General features: G+C 42.1%; 1 protein-coding gene across 6 annotated transcripts in view; it reads left to right on the top strand.

The window, feature by feature from the left end:
• The window catches only part of TEX26 (testis expressed 26), a 188,925-nt gene that overhangs the window by 53,801 nt on the left and 120,478 nt on the right, over nt 1–14,646 (top strand). For 5 of the 6 annotated variants that reach the window (XM_067016800.1, XM_067016801.1, XM_067016802.1 and 2 more), the window contains 3 exons: nt 2,154–2,220; nt 4,868–4,937; nt 5,508–5,590. The gene's annotated coding sequence lies outside the window, so the exon portion shown is untranslated. Of the gene's footprint in view, nt 1–2,153; nt 2,221–3,717; nt 4,025–4,867; nt 4,938–5,507; nt 5,591–14,646 lie in introns of those variants that run through there. The other variant, XM_067016804.1, reaches the window with a different exon arrangement.

A 14,646-nucleotide genomic window follows, 5' to 3' on the forward strand; every position in this document is an offset into this window, starting at 1 on the left:
ATCTCTCAGCTCCGAAGCTGAAGCATCTGACACAGGGCTTGGCATGTCATTGGTGCTCAGTGAGTGAGCCACGTGAGGAGGAAGTGGTCCGGTGTCTCTCGCATGATCATGCTGAGAAGGCAGTTCCCCAGGGCAAGGCCAGAGGCTGCTCATGCAGACCCCAGTGCCCCTTTAGCTCTGACTGATGGGGGAGGCTGCATCTCTCTGGGCAGAGCCCCGGCGCCGCAAGGCCAAGGGGTGGCCGTGTGATGGCCCGTGTACTGCCCGAGGGCCCACTCCCACTGTGGCCACAACCCTGCACGGCCCTTGCCTCATGCCACCTTGTCCGGAGCTCCAAGCTGCCCAGGGGGACCCACACCTCTCCCAGGCTCTGCGCCCAGGCAGTGATTGCCCTCCTCCTGAGCTTTTTTGTTTCCTGTTGCATCTCTGATCCTAGTCTCTCTGGAAGCCATCCCTCTAGGTGTTTTGGTCTGTTTGGACTTTCATTCCAAAAATGTTTGTTACTTATTATGTGCATGCTATTGTCTAGTTGCCATGGTAACGTCTGCGCTGGCAGCCACACCCAGGGTGTGAGATGTCTCCTTTGGAGCATGATGTAGAGGGAATTGGGGCTGAGCTTAGTCCCACAGCCAGGGTCTCTCCTCACGACCCCTACACTGGCACTGGGTATCGACTCACCAAGGGGCAATGCCCTGGTGACTTGAAATAAGGCATCATCTCATTTTTTCCATTTGGTATCATTAGTGAGCAAAGGCAAACACCCCTGAGACTTATAAGAGAAAAGCCAACACCTCACTCCCCAAAATAGACATAAAACCTGACCATCTCTATTGAAGCTGCAATTATGGAATCCTGGGGTTTGAAAGGACCTTAGAGGTCACTTAGTATATAACCACTTCAATGCACAAATTCTATTCTCTGCTAAGCTAGGAGCCAGCATATGCTTGAATACCTTCAGCTTAAGGGAACTCGATACTTTATAAGGTAGCTCATTTCAAGGTTGGAGAGCTCTGACCTTAAATTTGTTTTTTTCCCTTTAGGAGCTGAAATTGGTCTTTCTTGACATTCTACCCATTAGCCCAGGTTCTAAGCTTTTGCACCACTCTCTGAGTTATCCATTGCACCAGAACAAAATTACCACAAACTCAGTAGCTTAAAACTACACATTTATTATCTCACAGTTTTTGTAAGTTAGGCATCCAGTCTTGGCTTAGCTGGATTCTCTGCTTCAGGGTGTCTCGTGAGGCTATATCAAGCTGGTAGCTATGCTAGGGTCTCATCTGAAAGCTTGACTGGGGAACAGTGCACTTCCAAGGACACATGGTCTTTGCCAGGATTCAGTTTCTTGCAGGTTGTTGGACTAAGGCCTCAGTTCCTTGCTGGCTGTTGGCCATGTCCATGTAGGCGTCTCTATAGGGCAGGTCATGGCATGGCAGCCAGCTTCCTCAAAGCCAGCAAGGGAGAGACAGAGAGGCTACCAGAAGTTATGATTGGTTACCAGCAAGTTACTCAAAGAGAGGGGGTTTTATCGGCCCGAATACCAAGAGGCAGGGATCGTGGGGTCCATCTATAATCTGCCTGTTACAGCCACACAGAAGAAATCTACTCTCTCTCCCACAGAATGATCCTTCTAACACTTGAAGGTAATTTTTATGACTTGCGCATCTTTCTGTCCTGGCTACGCGCAAGTGGGTATCCTCACCATCACAAGCATTGTCCTCAGAACTTGCTTTGCTGTGTATCTCAAAGTGGGGTTACACTCAAAGATACTGATACACTTTGAGTTTCAGTATCTCAAAGTGCAACTCAGTTCAGTCCTCTGGCTGGAACTGACCAGGGTGGAGTGGGACCCCCTGGGCCCGTGAGCGCTGGGAGACCCACAGCTCCTCCTACTAATTAAGGCTTGATTTCAAAAATAGACATTCTAGGAGCTCTGTCTCTTGCTGGGGAAGAGTTTTGGTGTCAGTGCACTGAATTCAGATTAACAGTCCTATGAATGTTTGGGGGCAAACACTCCAGAGATCTTAGAGTAGTATGCATTTTTGAATATGAAAATTGGAAAAATGAATATTTTCCCCCTCCTTCTGTACCCTCTCGCCCACCAATCTAGTGAATAGTTTACTCTAAAAACAGATTTATTTTTTTCTCTCTAGACTATTGAACAAATAGAACAACTTTTCATGAAAATAAGACTATGAAGCAGTGAGCAGAATTCAGTGGGTAAGTTGGGTTGTGTTTTGTGAATCAGACTTGAAGTTAGTGAGGAAAATGTATAAAATGTTTGGTTCTGAGCCTTTCTGGAGTATCCTATGCCCCTCAGTACCCTTGCCACGTTGAAGCTGAACCAAGGGGACATGCATATTCACAAGTTGCAAGTTCTTGTAATGTCAGGATATGCTTGGAATAGCTTAACTAGGAATTGCGGTAGCTCAGGCAAGTTCCAGGAAGGCGTTCCTAAAACCAGGGAGTGAAGGCTACATCTGCCACCTTACCCAAAAGCAAAAGTGAAACACCGGTGAGCAAGAAATCCTGTGAGCGAGCAACACCTGGTGATAATCAGATCACTGACACATGGGAAGTGTTTAGAACAGGGGCGGCCACAGAGTAATTTCTCAACAAATGTTATCATCACCATCATTATTAATGTTTCCCAGTTTGGGTTGTATAATGAGGAGCTGAGACATCTGCTTTTAAAATGCTCTGCCATGGGCTTCCCTGGTAGCGCAGTGGTTGAGAATCCTCCTGCCGATGCAGGGGACGCGGGTTCGTGCCCCGGTCTGGGAGGATCCCATGTGCCGCGGAGCGGCTGGGCCCGTGAGCCGTGGCCGCTGACCCTGCGCGTCCGGAGCCTGTGCTCCGCAACGGGAGAGGCCACAACAGTGAGAGGCCTGCGTACCACAAAATAAATAAATAAAAATAATAATAAAATAAAATAAAATGCTCTGCCATTGTGCGTCAGTATCCTTCTACGGTTGTAGGATGAATTAAGTCCCCAAATGACAAGCTGAGCAGCATTCACCCCTATTCAGACCTCGGGCCAGTGCCCCAACCAAAGCAAATACAAGTGTTTTCACTGTCATCTGATTTGAAAGGGAACAGTCGGGATTCCAGGGAAGAGAAGGGAAGACTCTAGTGAGTTAGGGCTTTGGGGGAAGTGGAGAGAAAATGGAGATGTTCCCAGGCCCTAAAAGGCACGCCCACCCCTTCCCCAGACCACAGGTCTGCTTTCCCTACGTGCGCTGCTGAGATTCGCAACGAGGCGTACATCCTGGTGGGTCGGAACTGTGCAGTCAGACCAATGGGGGCTCAAGTCTCAGGCCAGCCACTTACTAGCTGTTTGATCTCAGGCAGTTTATTTAACCTTTCTAGGCTTGAGTTGCCCCACTTGTAAAATGAGGAGAGCAACAGTACCTACCTTATCCCGCTCCGGCAGGAATGGAGGTGAAGGACCACATTGCACGGAGCAGGGTGTGTGCTCAGCCATCGTCATCATCTTTAGACAGAGAGACTGGGCAGGGAAGCGAGACACTGGGTAGCAGATTTCCAGCCCTAGCCGAACAGGCGCACCCCAGTTATTAGCCCCGAGTTTTTGGCAGCCAAGTTCCCATCGATGAACTCATAATTATGTCAGGACTTATCCATGTCCTGAGGATAAAGAGAATTTTTGAAAGCCAGAAAAGACAGTAGACATTTAATGAATTTCCCTTTCTTCACCAGGATGGCTTCTGCACATACCTGCAGCTATAGTGTATTCAGAGCAAAGCTGTTGCTCTGGCTCCGCAGAAAGAGGTTTCCTTCCAGCTGCCTGCCGTGCTGCAGGGGCTGTCGGATGGGGGTCCCATGCTGCACATTCTCTCTGCGCCTGATGACACCTTAATCATGATCAGAGGAGATGGGGCCGTTTATTTCTGGTCCCTGCAGCTGAAGTTGAAAAGAAGAAAGCGGGTTTTTGTATGTGATTCTCATTTGATAAGGAGGCTGAGTGCTCCAGTTTGATTTTATTTGCTATTTTAAACTGCTCCTCAAGTGGCATGATTACAGAAATTGTGTCCTTGAATATAATATATTCATGTTGGATTTTGCCAGTCTATGGAATGCAAATAAAATATGATCTCTATATGTAGTGCAAGATAATTCCTCATTTTGCTTCTAAATTCGATGGATGAATTACACGTGATTCCATCAGGTAATTTGTCATATGTCTTAATGAATGACAAATGGAAAAGAAGTTTCCATTCTTCTCCCTGTTAATGGTTATTTCAGTTCAGGTTGCTCTGTGAGGGTTTCTCCTTAGAGAACTTACAGAATCACAGAATCAGAAATTCAGAAGGCAAGAAGCATTTGGGAACTACACTTAGGATAGGAATAACAATACCTGACCCATTCCAGAATGTATTCTGTCTTTAAAGTCTTTCTTTTATTACCTCATTCAACAAATAGTTGAGCCCTTGTCACTGCTCAGGTTCTGTGTTGTGCGCTGGGGGTACAGACACCCATTTCTGCCCTCAGGAAACGTATCATCCACCCTAGAAGTTACAGCTAAAACCATAACGCTCAGGCTGCCAAATAAGCCCGCTCTACAGAGAGGGAATAAAGGTGGTTCTTCAAGTCTATATAGCAAGTTCTCTAGATAGGCAGACCCTGTTTTATTGCATCCCACAGATACTGCATTTTTTTTTTACAAATTGAAGGTTTGTTGCAACCCTGCATCGAGCAAGTCTATAAGAGCCATTTTCCCAGTAGCATTTGCTCATGTTGTGTCTCTGTGTCACATTTTGGTAATTCTCACAATAGTTCAAGCTTTTTCATTATTATTGTATCTGTCACAGCGATGTGTGATCAGGGATCTTTGATGTTACTATTGCAGAAAGATTGCTACTCACTGAAGGCTCAGATGGCGGCTAGCATTTTTTAACAAGAAGTATTTTAAAATTAAGGTATGTACACTGATTTTTTTAAAGACACGGCACACTGAATAGACTACAGCATAGTGGAAACATAACTGCTGTATGCACTGGGAAATCACAGAATTTGTGTGAATTGCTTTATTGCGGTGGTCTAGAACTGAACCCTCCCTCAATATTTCTGGGATACGCCTGTAGTTGAGAGCAAAAGTCAACTGAAGAAAACTCTATAGAATGGCATGGACATATAGGCACTACCAGACGTAAAATAGCTAGCTAGTGGGAAGCAGCCGCATAGCACAGGGAGATCAGCTCAGTGCTCTGTGACCACCTAGAGGGGCGGGATAGGGAGGGTGGGAAGGAGACGCAAGAGGGAGGAGATATGGGATATGTGTATATGTATAACTGATTCACTTTGTTATAAAGCAGAAACTAACACACCATTGTAAAGCAATTATACTCCAATAAAGATGTTAAAAAAAAAAGAGAAAACTCTATAATGTTAAGTATGCATATTAAGGACCAGAGTGGCTTGAGACAACGGAAATTGTCTTATCATTAAAAGGGCCTATTTTTGTTTATTTCCACCCTTCAACCCTCTAGGACAAGCCCATCATTCGGAAGCCCAGGTGGGTGACGGATGTCACCAGCATGCCACAGTACAACAAACTGATCCTAGGGACTGGGTGAGTGCCTGCAGCTCTTCCATGGCTAAGTGAATAATCGTTGGGCTATGAAAATCATTTCCATGTGTGGGTTTACACAGACACATACCCATCTGTGGTAATAGGGTAAAGTATGAAGCCCTTAAAAAAAAGCTGCTGTGGGGCTTCCCTGGTGGCACAGTGGTTGAGAGTCCGCCTGCCGATGCAGGGGACATGGGTTCGTGCCCCGGTCCGGGAAGATCCCACATGCCGGGGAGTGGCTGGGCCCGTGAGCTGTGGCCGCTGAGCCTGTTCCGAAATGGGAGGGGCCACAACAGTAAGAGGCCCGCATACCACAAAACAAACAAACAAAACAAAAACAAAAACAAAAAGCTGCTGTGCAAAGAAAGCTATCACTTTGGGCTATTGCAATGATACTGTCCTTGCCTCAAAGTGACAGGGCCCTCTTCTGGAATACTTCCAGAGTGAGAGAAAATGTTACATTTTAGCACCATTTATTTTAGATTCAAAATAATATTGCCACTTTATTGTCCACAAAAATTCAGTCCAAAGTGATTTTATTTTTCAAAAAATAAAATCCACAGTAAAAAACAAAGAATAAACGAAACAATGGAGGCACAGATTGAGAAAATACAAGAAATGTTTAACAAAGATCTAGAAGAACTAAACAACAAACAAACAAAGATGAACAACACAATAACTGAAATGAAAAATACTGTAAAAAGCACAAATACATGGAGGCTAAACATTGCGCTACTAAATAACCAAGAGATCAATGAAGAAATCAAAGAAGAGATTTAAAAATACATAGAAACAAATGACAATGAAAACACAATGACCCAACACCTATGGGACACAGCAAAAGCAGTTCTAAGAGAGAAATTTATAGCAAGTCAATCTCACCTCAAGAAACAAGAAATATCTCAAATAATCTAACCCTACACTTAAAACAACTAGAGAAAGAAGAACAAAGAAAACCCAAAGTCAGTAGAAGGAAAGAAATCATAAAGATCAGAGCAGAAATAAATGAAAGAGAAACGAGGAAAACAATAGCAAAGATCAATAAAACTAAAAGCGGGTTCTTTGAAAAGATAAACAAAATTGATAAACCCTTAGCCAGACTCATCAAGAAAAAGAAGGGAGAGGACACAAATCAATAAAATTAGAAATGAAAAAGGAGAAATCACAACTGAAACTGCAGAAATACAAAGGATTATAAGAGACTACTACAAACAACTATATACCAATAAAATGGACAACCATAAAGAAATGGACAAATTCTCAGAAAGGTACAAGTTTCCAAGACTGAACCAGGAAGAATTAGAAAATATAAATAGACCTATCACAAGTAATGAAATTGAAACCGTAATTAAAAATCTTCCAAGGAACAAAAGTCCAGGACCAGATGGCTTTACAGGTGAATTCTATCAAACATTTAGAGAAGAGCTAACATCCATCCTTCTCAAACTCTTCCAAAATATTGCAGAGGGAGAAACACTCCCAAATTCATTCTACAAAGCCACCATCACCCTGATTCCCAAACCAGAAAAAGATATCATAAAAAAAGAAAATTATAGACCACTATCACTGATGAACATAGACGCAAAAAATCCTGAACAAAATACTATCAAACAGAATCCAACAACACATTAAAAGGATCATACACCATAATCAAGTGGGATTTATCCCAGGGATGCAAGGATTCTTCAATTTACGCAAATCAATCAATGTTTTACACCACATTAACAAATAAAAGAATAAAAACCATATGATCATCTCAATAGATGCAGGAAAAGCTTTTGACAAAATTCAACACCGATTTATGATAAAAACTCTCCAGGAAATAGGCATAGAGGGAACCTACCTCAACATAATAAAGGTCATATATGACAAAACCACAGCAAGCATCATACTCAATGGTGAAAAACTGAAAGCATTTCCACTAAGATCAGGAACAAGACAAGGATGTCCAGTCGCCACTCTTATTCAACACAGTTTTGGAAGTCCTACCCACAGCAATGAGAGAAGAAAAAGAAATGAAAGGAATACTAATTGGAAAAGAAGAAATAAAACTGTCACTGTTTGCTGATGATATGATACTATTTATAGAAAATCCTAAATATGCTGCCAGAAAACTGCTAGAACTAATCAATGAATTTGGTAAGGTTGCAGGATACAAAATTAATGCACAGAAATCTCTGGCATTCCTATACACCAACAATGAAAAATCAGAAAGAGAAATTAAGGAAACACTCCCATTTACCATTGCAACAAAAAGAATAAAATACCTAGGAATAAACCTGCCTAAGGAAGCAAAAGACTTGTACTCAGAAAGCTATAAAACACTGATGAAAGAAATCAAAGATGACATAAACAGATGGAAAAATATACCATGATTTTGGATTGGAAGAACCAATATTGTGAAAATGACTATACTACCCAAAGCAATCTACAGATTCAATGCGATCCCTATCAAACTACCAGTGGCATTCTTCACAGAATTAGAACAAAAAAAATGTTACAATTTGTATGGAAACACAAAAGACCCTGAATAGCCGAAGCAAGCTTGAGAAAGAAAAAGGGAGTCGGGGGAGTCAGTCTCCCCTACTTCAAATTATACTACAAAGCTACAGTAATCAGGACAGTATGGTACCGACACAAACACAGAAATATAGATCAATGGTACAGGATAGAATAACCAGAGATAAACCCACACACATATGGGTACCTAATTTATGACAAAGGAGGCAAGAACATACAATGGAGAAAAGACAGCCTCTTCAATAAGTGGGCTGGGAAAACTGGACAGCTACATGTAAAAGAATGAAATTAGAACACTCCCTAACACCATACACAAAAATAAATTCCAAATGGATTAGAGACCTAAATCTAAGGTCAGACACTATAAAACTCTTAGAGGAAAACATAGGAAAAACACTCTTTGACATAAACCACAGCAAGATCTTTTTTGTCCCACCTCCTAGAGTAACGGAAATAAAAACAAAAATTAAAAAGTGGGATTTAATGAAACTTAAAAGCTTTTGCATAGCAAAGGAAACCATAAGCAGGACAAAAAGACAACCCTCAGAATGAGGGAAAATATTTGCAAATGAAACAACAGACATAGGATTAATCACCAAAATATACAAGCAGCTCATGTAGCTCAATATCAAAAAAACAAACAACCCAATCTAAAAATGGTCAGAAGACCTAAACAGACATTTTTCCAAAGAAGATATACAGACTGACAATAAACACATGAAAGGATGCTCAACATCACTAACCATTAGAGAAATGCAAGTCAAAACTGCAATGAGGGCTTCCCTGGTGGCGCAGTGGTTGAGAGTCTGCCTGCCGATGCAGGAGACACGGGTTCGTGTCCTGGTCCGGGAAGATCCCACATGCTGTGGAGCGGCTAGGCCCGTGAGCCATGGCCGCTGAGCCTGTGCATCTGGAGCCTGTGCTCCACAACGGGAGAGGCCAAAACAGTGAGAGGCCAGCGTACCGAAAAAAAAAAAAAAAATGCAATAAGATCCTCTTCCAGTCCCGAAGTGCTGGGAGTGGCATGAACAATGCATGACCACCCGTGGGCCTCCTGTGCCCTCACCATGGCCTCAAAGCTCTTTGGACACCCTCCCGCTTTGCTCACTCCCAGTCTCTGGAGCACCAGCCTCCATGGCCTCATTCAGTTTCTCAGATGCCCTCGGCAGTTTCCCATTTCAGGGCCTTTGCCCTTGTTCCTTCTGCCTGAAGCACCATGCCCACCCCACCCCCATCTTTCCCTTCCAATCTTAATTTAAATCTCACCTCCTCCTTATCTGACTATGCGCCCACTGACCCTGTTCATTTTCCCTATTGCACATGTCATGGGCCTATGAGTATAGATGGTGAATTCTCTGTCTACGGACTGTCACTAGACTGGGAGGGTAGGAACCACAACTGTTTTGTTCCCCACTGTAGGTCTAACACCTATCACAAGGTATGGCACAAAATAGCTGTTCAATACTTGTTTAAAAAAAATGAATAAGCAATCAAAAACTGAGACCCTGATGTCAAATCTCACTAGTATTTACTGGCAGGTGGTCTGAACTCTTTGTGCCTCAGTTTTCCTTGTCTGTAAAACTGGTAAATAAAAATAGTACCCAGCTCACTGGATTGTTAGGAGGATTTCATGAGATAATACTTGTCAGGTACTTGTCTGGCACTCAGGAAGAACACTATAAATTCTGGTTTCCATTTTCATGATTCGGTGAACTCTTGACAGGGGAGGCCTGAGTGGAGAGCACCCCAAATTAACAAAGGTTCCAGGGACACTGTGATTCCAGGACATCATGATGACCTTGTCCTGTCCCACCACTCTTGGGGCTTGGAGCTGGGGGGTGAGGAGGAGTCTTTTGCTATGGGCTAGGGATTCAGGGATTGAACACACAGGACATCCAGCCTCAAGGAGAGCACATTCTAGTGAATGTGAATGTATAAATCTGCTGGGGCTTCCCCAACAAAATGACACAGACTGGGTGCCTTAAATAATAGGAATTAATTTTCTCTCAGTTCTGGGGTCTGGGAAGTCCAAGATCAAGGTGCCATCCCCTTCTCTTTCTGCTGAGGGCTCTCTTCCTGACTTGCAGACAGCCACCTTCTCACTGTGTCCTCACATGGCCTTTCCTTGGCATGTATGTATGAGGGAGGGGCTCTGTAGTGTCTCTTCATAATCCTTTCAAGAGCCCCACCCCCATGAACTCATCTAACCCTAATCAGGTCCCAAAGGCCCCATCTCCAAATACTATCACATTGGAGGTTAGGGTTTTAACATACAAAGTTTGAGGGGACACAAACATTTCGTACACAACAGTGAATATTTACTGACTTGGGTTGTATACTCTAACCAGTCACCCCTCCCTTATTGAGAGGTTCATTGGGATGGAGCCAATGGTATTGGCCATGTACCAATCCCATCAACCAATAGGACTGTTTGTTGATGATGTCATTCTCTGAGAGCTTCTCTGTTGGACTAGGGGTGAGGTACAGGATACCCTGCTCCTCTGATGTGGAGACTAGTTTTCTCATTTTGGCATTTGCCTTCTGATATTTAGCTTCCAGACACACCCAAAAGAAAACGAATTTGAAACAGCACTTAAAACCCCCACAGAGCGGGCATGGGTATATGTTGTGGGGTGGGTGGGATGTCTCTGTGTCACCCCAAAACCTCACTTAAGGATTGCTGGCTTGGTTTCTTACTGAATTCCAGCTAAGCAGCCAGAACATAAATTTTGCTTTTTATCTCCATTTCATCTAACCACCCCCTCTCACACCCAGACCTAATTACTTACAGCAATATTAGAACCAACGTGGTATTTATCATAATATCCTGGGAGAATAGGGTTCTGGTAAGTACAATGACAGCTAGTTACAGAGACTGAAGGCTCCAGGGAGCATTAATCATGGTGTCTGAGTGCATTTGTGGGAGCACATTGTAAACTAATTGCCATGTGCAAAATCCACTCTATTATTACCTTTAATATACAATTTCACATACAACTTCTTTTTTGGTGCTTTCACACCCTTGTAGGCACACTCTAAGGTATGTCTCAGCCTTAAAACTCTTAGCTATAAAAACAAAACAGGAAGGCAAGAGAAATACTTTTGATAAGTCATAAATGTATCTGCCTAATAGAGCCCTTAGATCATAGAAGACATTCAATAGCTATTTTTTGATTAAATAAATGAATATGTAAAGAATAAGTATTTTTTTAATCCCAGCTTGATTTACTGCTAATTTGTCTTCTAACCTAGGGCAAGACTTGCCCTCTTTGAACATAAAGTAAACTAACAATAGAAGGGGGAAGAAAAACACTATACTAAGGGATATGACATTACTACCCCAGAGGATTTCTTGGAAGAAAACTTGATTATGTTGAGATACTTTCCTTCTATTCCTAGTTTGTAGAGAGTTTTTATCATGAAAGAATTTTGAATTTTGTCAAACACTTCTTCTGCATCTATCGAGACAATCATGTGATTTTTATCCTTCATTCTGTTCATGTGATGTGTCACATTAATTGATTTCTGTATCTTGAACCATCATTCATTTCAGTGTGCTGTTGGATTTGGTTTGCTAGTATTTTGTTGAGGATTTTTGTGTCTAGATTCATCGGGGATATTGGCCTGTTGTATTCTTTTCTTGTGGTGTCTCTGTCTGGCTATGATATCAGTATAATGCTGGCCTTATAAAATGAGTTTGGAAGTGTTCTCAGCTCTTCAATTTTTTGGAAGTTTTTGAGAAAGACTGGTCTTCTTTTTTTAAATGTTTGGTAGAATTCACCAGTGAATTCATCTAGTCCTGGGCTTTCAATTCAATTTCTATACTAGTTATACGTCTGGCCAGACTTTGTATTTCTTCATGATTTAGTCTTGGTAGATTTTATGTTTCTAGGAATTTGTCCATTTCTTTTAGGTTATCCAGTGTTGGCATATAATTGTTCATAGTGGTCTCTTGTGACCCTTTTTATTTCTGTTGTATCATTTGTGATGCCTCTTCTTTCATTTTTAATGTTACTTATTTCAGTCTTCTCTCTTTTTGTCTTAGTTAATCTGGCTAAAGGTTTGTAAATATTGTTAATCTTTAAAAAAAACCTCAGTTTTATTGGTTTTTTGTTTTGTTTATTTCTTTTCTAGTCTTTGTTATTTCTTTCCATCTGCCAACTTTGGGCTTAGTTTGTTCTTTTTTTTAGTTCCTTCAGGTGTAAAGTTAAGTTGTTGATTTGAGATCTTTCTTCTTCTTAATGTAGGCATTTGTCACTATGAACATCCCTCTTAGTACTTCTTTCACTGAATCCTGTAAGTTTTGGTATGTTGTGTTTTCATTTTCATTTGTCTTGAGGTATTTTCTAATTTCCTTTTTAATTTCTTTTTTGACCCAATGGTTGTTCAAAAATGTTGTTTTTTCCACACATGTTCATGATTTTCCCAATTTTCTTTCTGCTATTGATTTCTAACTTCATTCCATTGTTGTCAGAAAAGATACTTGGTATGATTTCAATCTTCTTAAATTTGTTAAACTAACATATGATCTATCCCAGAGAAAAATCCATGTGTGCTTCAGAAGAATGTATATTCTGCTGCTGTTGGGTCAACAGTTCTATATATGTCTGTTAGGTCCATTTGATCTATAATGTTATTCAAGTCCTGTGTTTCCTTACTAATCTGTTTGGATGTTCTATCCATTATTGAAAGTGAGGTATTGAGGTTTCCTACTATTATCCTATTGCTATCTATTTCTCCCTTATACTCCACATTATTTTATTTATATCTCTATTCCAGGCATTATCACCCTCTGCCTTGTATTATAGTCAGCTATGTTCATTCACTCAGCAAATACTACAGAAGGACCCCCCATGAGCCAAACACTGTTGTGAGTACTGGAAATCCTTCAAAGTACAAAATAAATAAGATTTTCTGCCCTCAAGGAATTTTTGCTTGAACAGGGGAGTTTGACAATAAGTGTTATAAATTGACAATAAGTGTTATAAATATACAAATGATACAGTATGTTAGAAAGTGGTAAGTGCTATGGACAAAAAGAAAAAGTAATGCCAAGGAAGTATGTGTGTGTGTTGGTGAGAATGAGGGGGAGGGCTGTTGGTTGCAGTAAGTAATAAGTAAGGTAGTTAGGGTAGGCTTCAGTGAGAAGGTGACATTCAAACTAAGACCCAAAGGAAGCAAAGGAGTGAGCTGAGGAAGCCAAGAGGATACCTGGGAGAGAGCAGTGCAGACAGAGGGACAGCAGGAGTAAAGGCCTGAAGAGGGACATGCCCCCTCACCCTGCACGTTCAGGGACTCACAGCGTCCTGTCCCTCATCCTCTGCCATGTGCCCAGGACACCATCACTGCCAGCCTTCACTATTTCTCACTGAACCTAATACAATAACATCCTAAGAGACGAATCTTTTCCCTCTATTGAGTCTTCATTATACCAAACTGTGTGACATATACTTTTTCTTCCCTTGACTTTTGCGGTAAAGCCCTCTCTGGTTCTCCACCTCCTCCTGCCTTTGTCCTCCTCTTCCCTCTCACATGCTGAGGGCCCCTCAAGTCCTAGCCTTGGCCTTCTCCTTTACCACATTATCTCCTTAAGTATTATCTTTCCTTTTTATGGCTTTGGTATGATTTAAAATCTACTTCTTGACCCCTGTCCTCTAAATCCTAGGTTCATCTTTGAGTGGATATCCTACAGGCCTTTCAAAACTGAAGTGTCAAAATACAACAGCCCTCCCCACCCTGCCCAGATTCTGCAGTGTTTCCTATGTTTTCTTTCCTGATTACAGCCTCCATATCATCATTCACATTGAGAACCTTGGAATTCCCTGTGTTTGCTTCCTCTCTTCCTCACCTTTTACTTCCAATTACTAACCAATTCTTGCCCCTTTTCTCCTCTCATTTCTGTAGTCACTGCCCCAGTGTGGGTGGGAGCAATTGCTTGGGTGTTCTAGTTGATTGGCTCACGGCCTCCAGTCTCTCCTCTTTGCAACTTGGCCCACAAACTCTAGACAGCTTTGATCATGCTCTGCTTACACCCTTGAACAAATATCAGTGATATTTGGCCCGTATCCCAGTGGGTCAAGGCCTTTTTGGATACTGATGCTTGTCATATGATCTGCACTCCTCCCAGCTTCTTTGAAGTACAAAAGTGATCAGTACCACCATTGTTTTCTGGTTTTCATCCCAGTTGATGTTAAGACATGCCTGGCTCTCTCAAGATATGGCTCATCCCCTAACGGCATCCCCATGATGCTGCAGATGAGACTTCTCACATAAGTGATAGAATCCCAGCCACCCTTCAGTGCCTTAGTACAATCAATTCGGTCCAGGTCAAGAATGCACTGAGTAAAAACAGGCTGCCTTCTTTCCTGAGCTGAGTTATGAGTTGGGAGCATTGATGATCCACTTTATTTTATTCCTGGAAGGCTGATATCTAGAGAGGAAGAATCTAACATCAATAACTAGGGACACGTTCAGTGTGACCTCTTATCTTACGGGCCTTTCTCTCTTTTGCCACCTAAAAAAAAGAAACACTGATG

This window comes from Kogia breviceps, chromosome 16, assembly GCF_026419965.1.
Source record: "Kogia breviceps isolate mKogBre1 chromosome 16, mKogBre1 haplotype 1, whole genome shotgun sequence".
Taxonomy (NCBI): Eukaryota; Metazoa; Chordata; class Mammalia; order Artiodactyla; family Physeteridae; genus Kogia; species Kogia breviceps.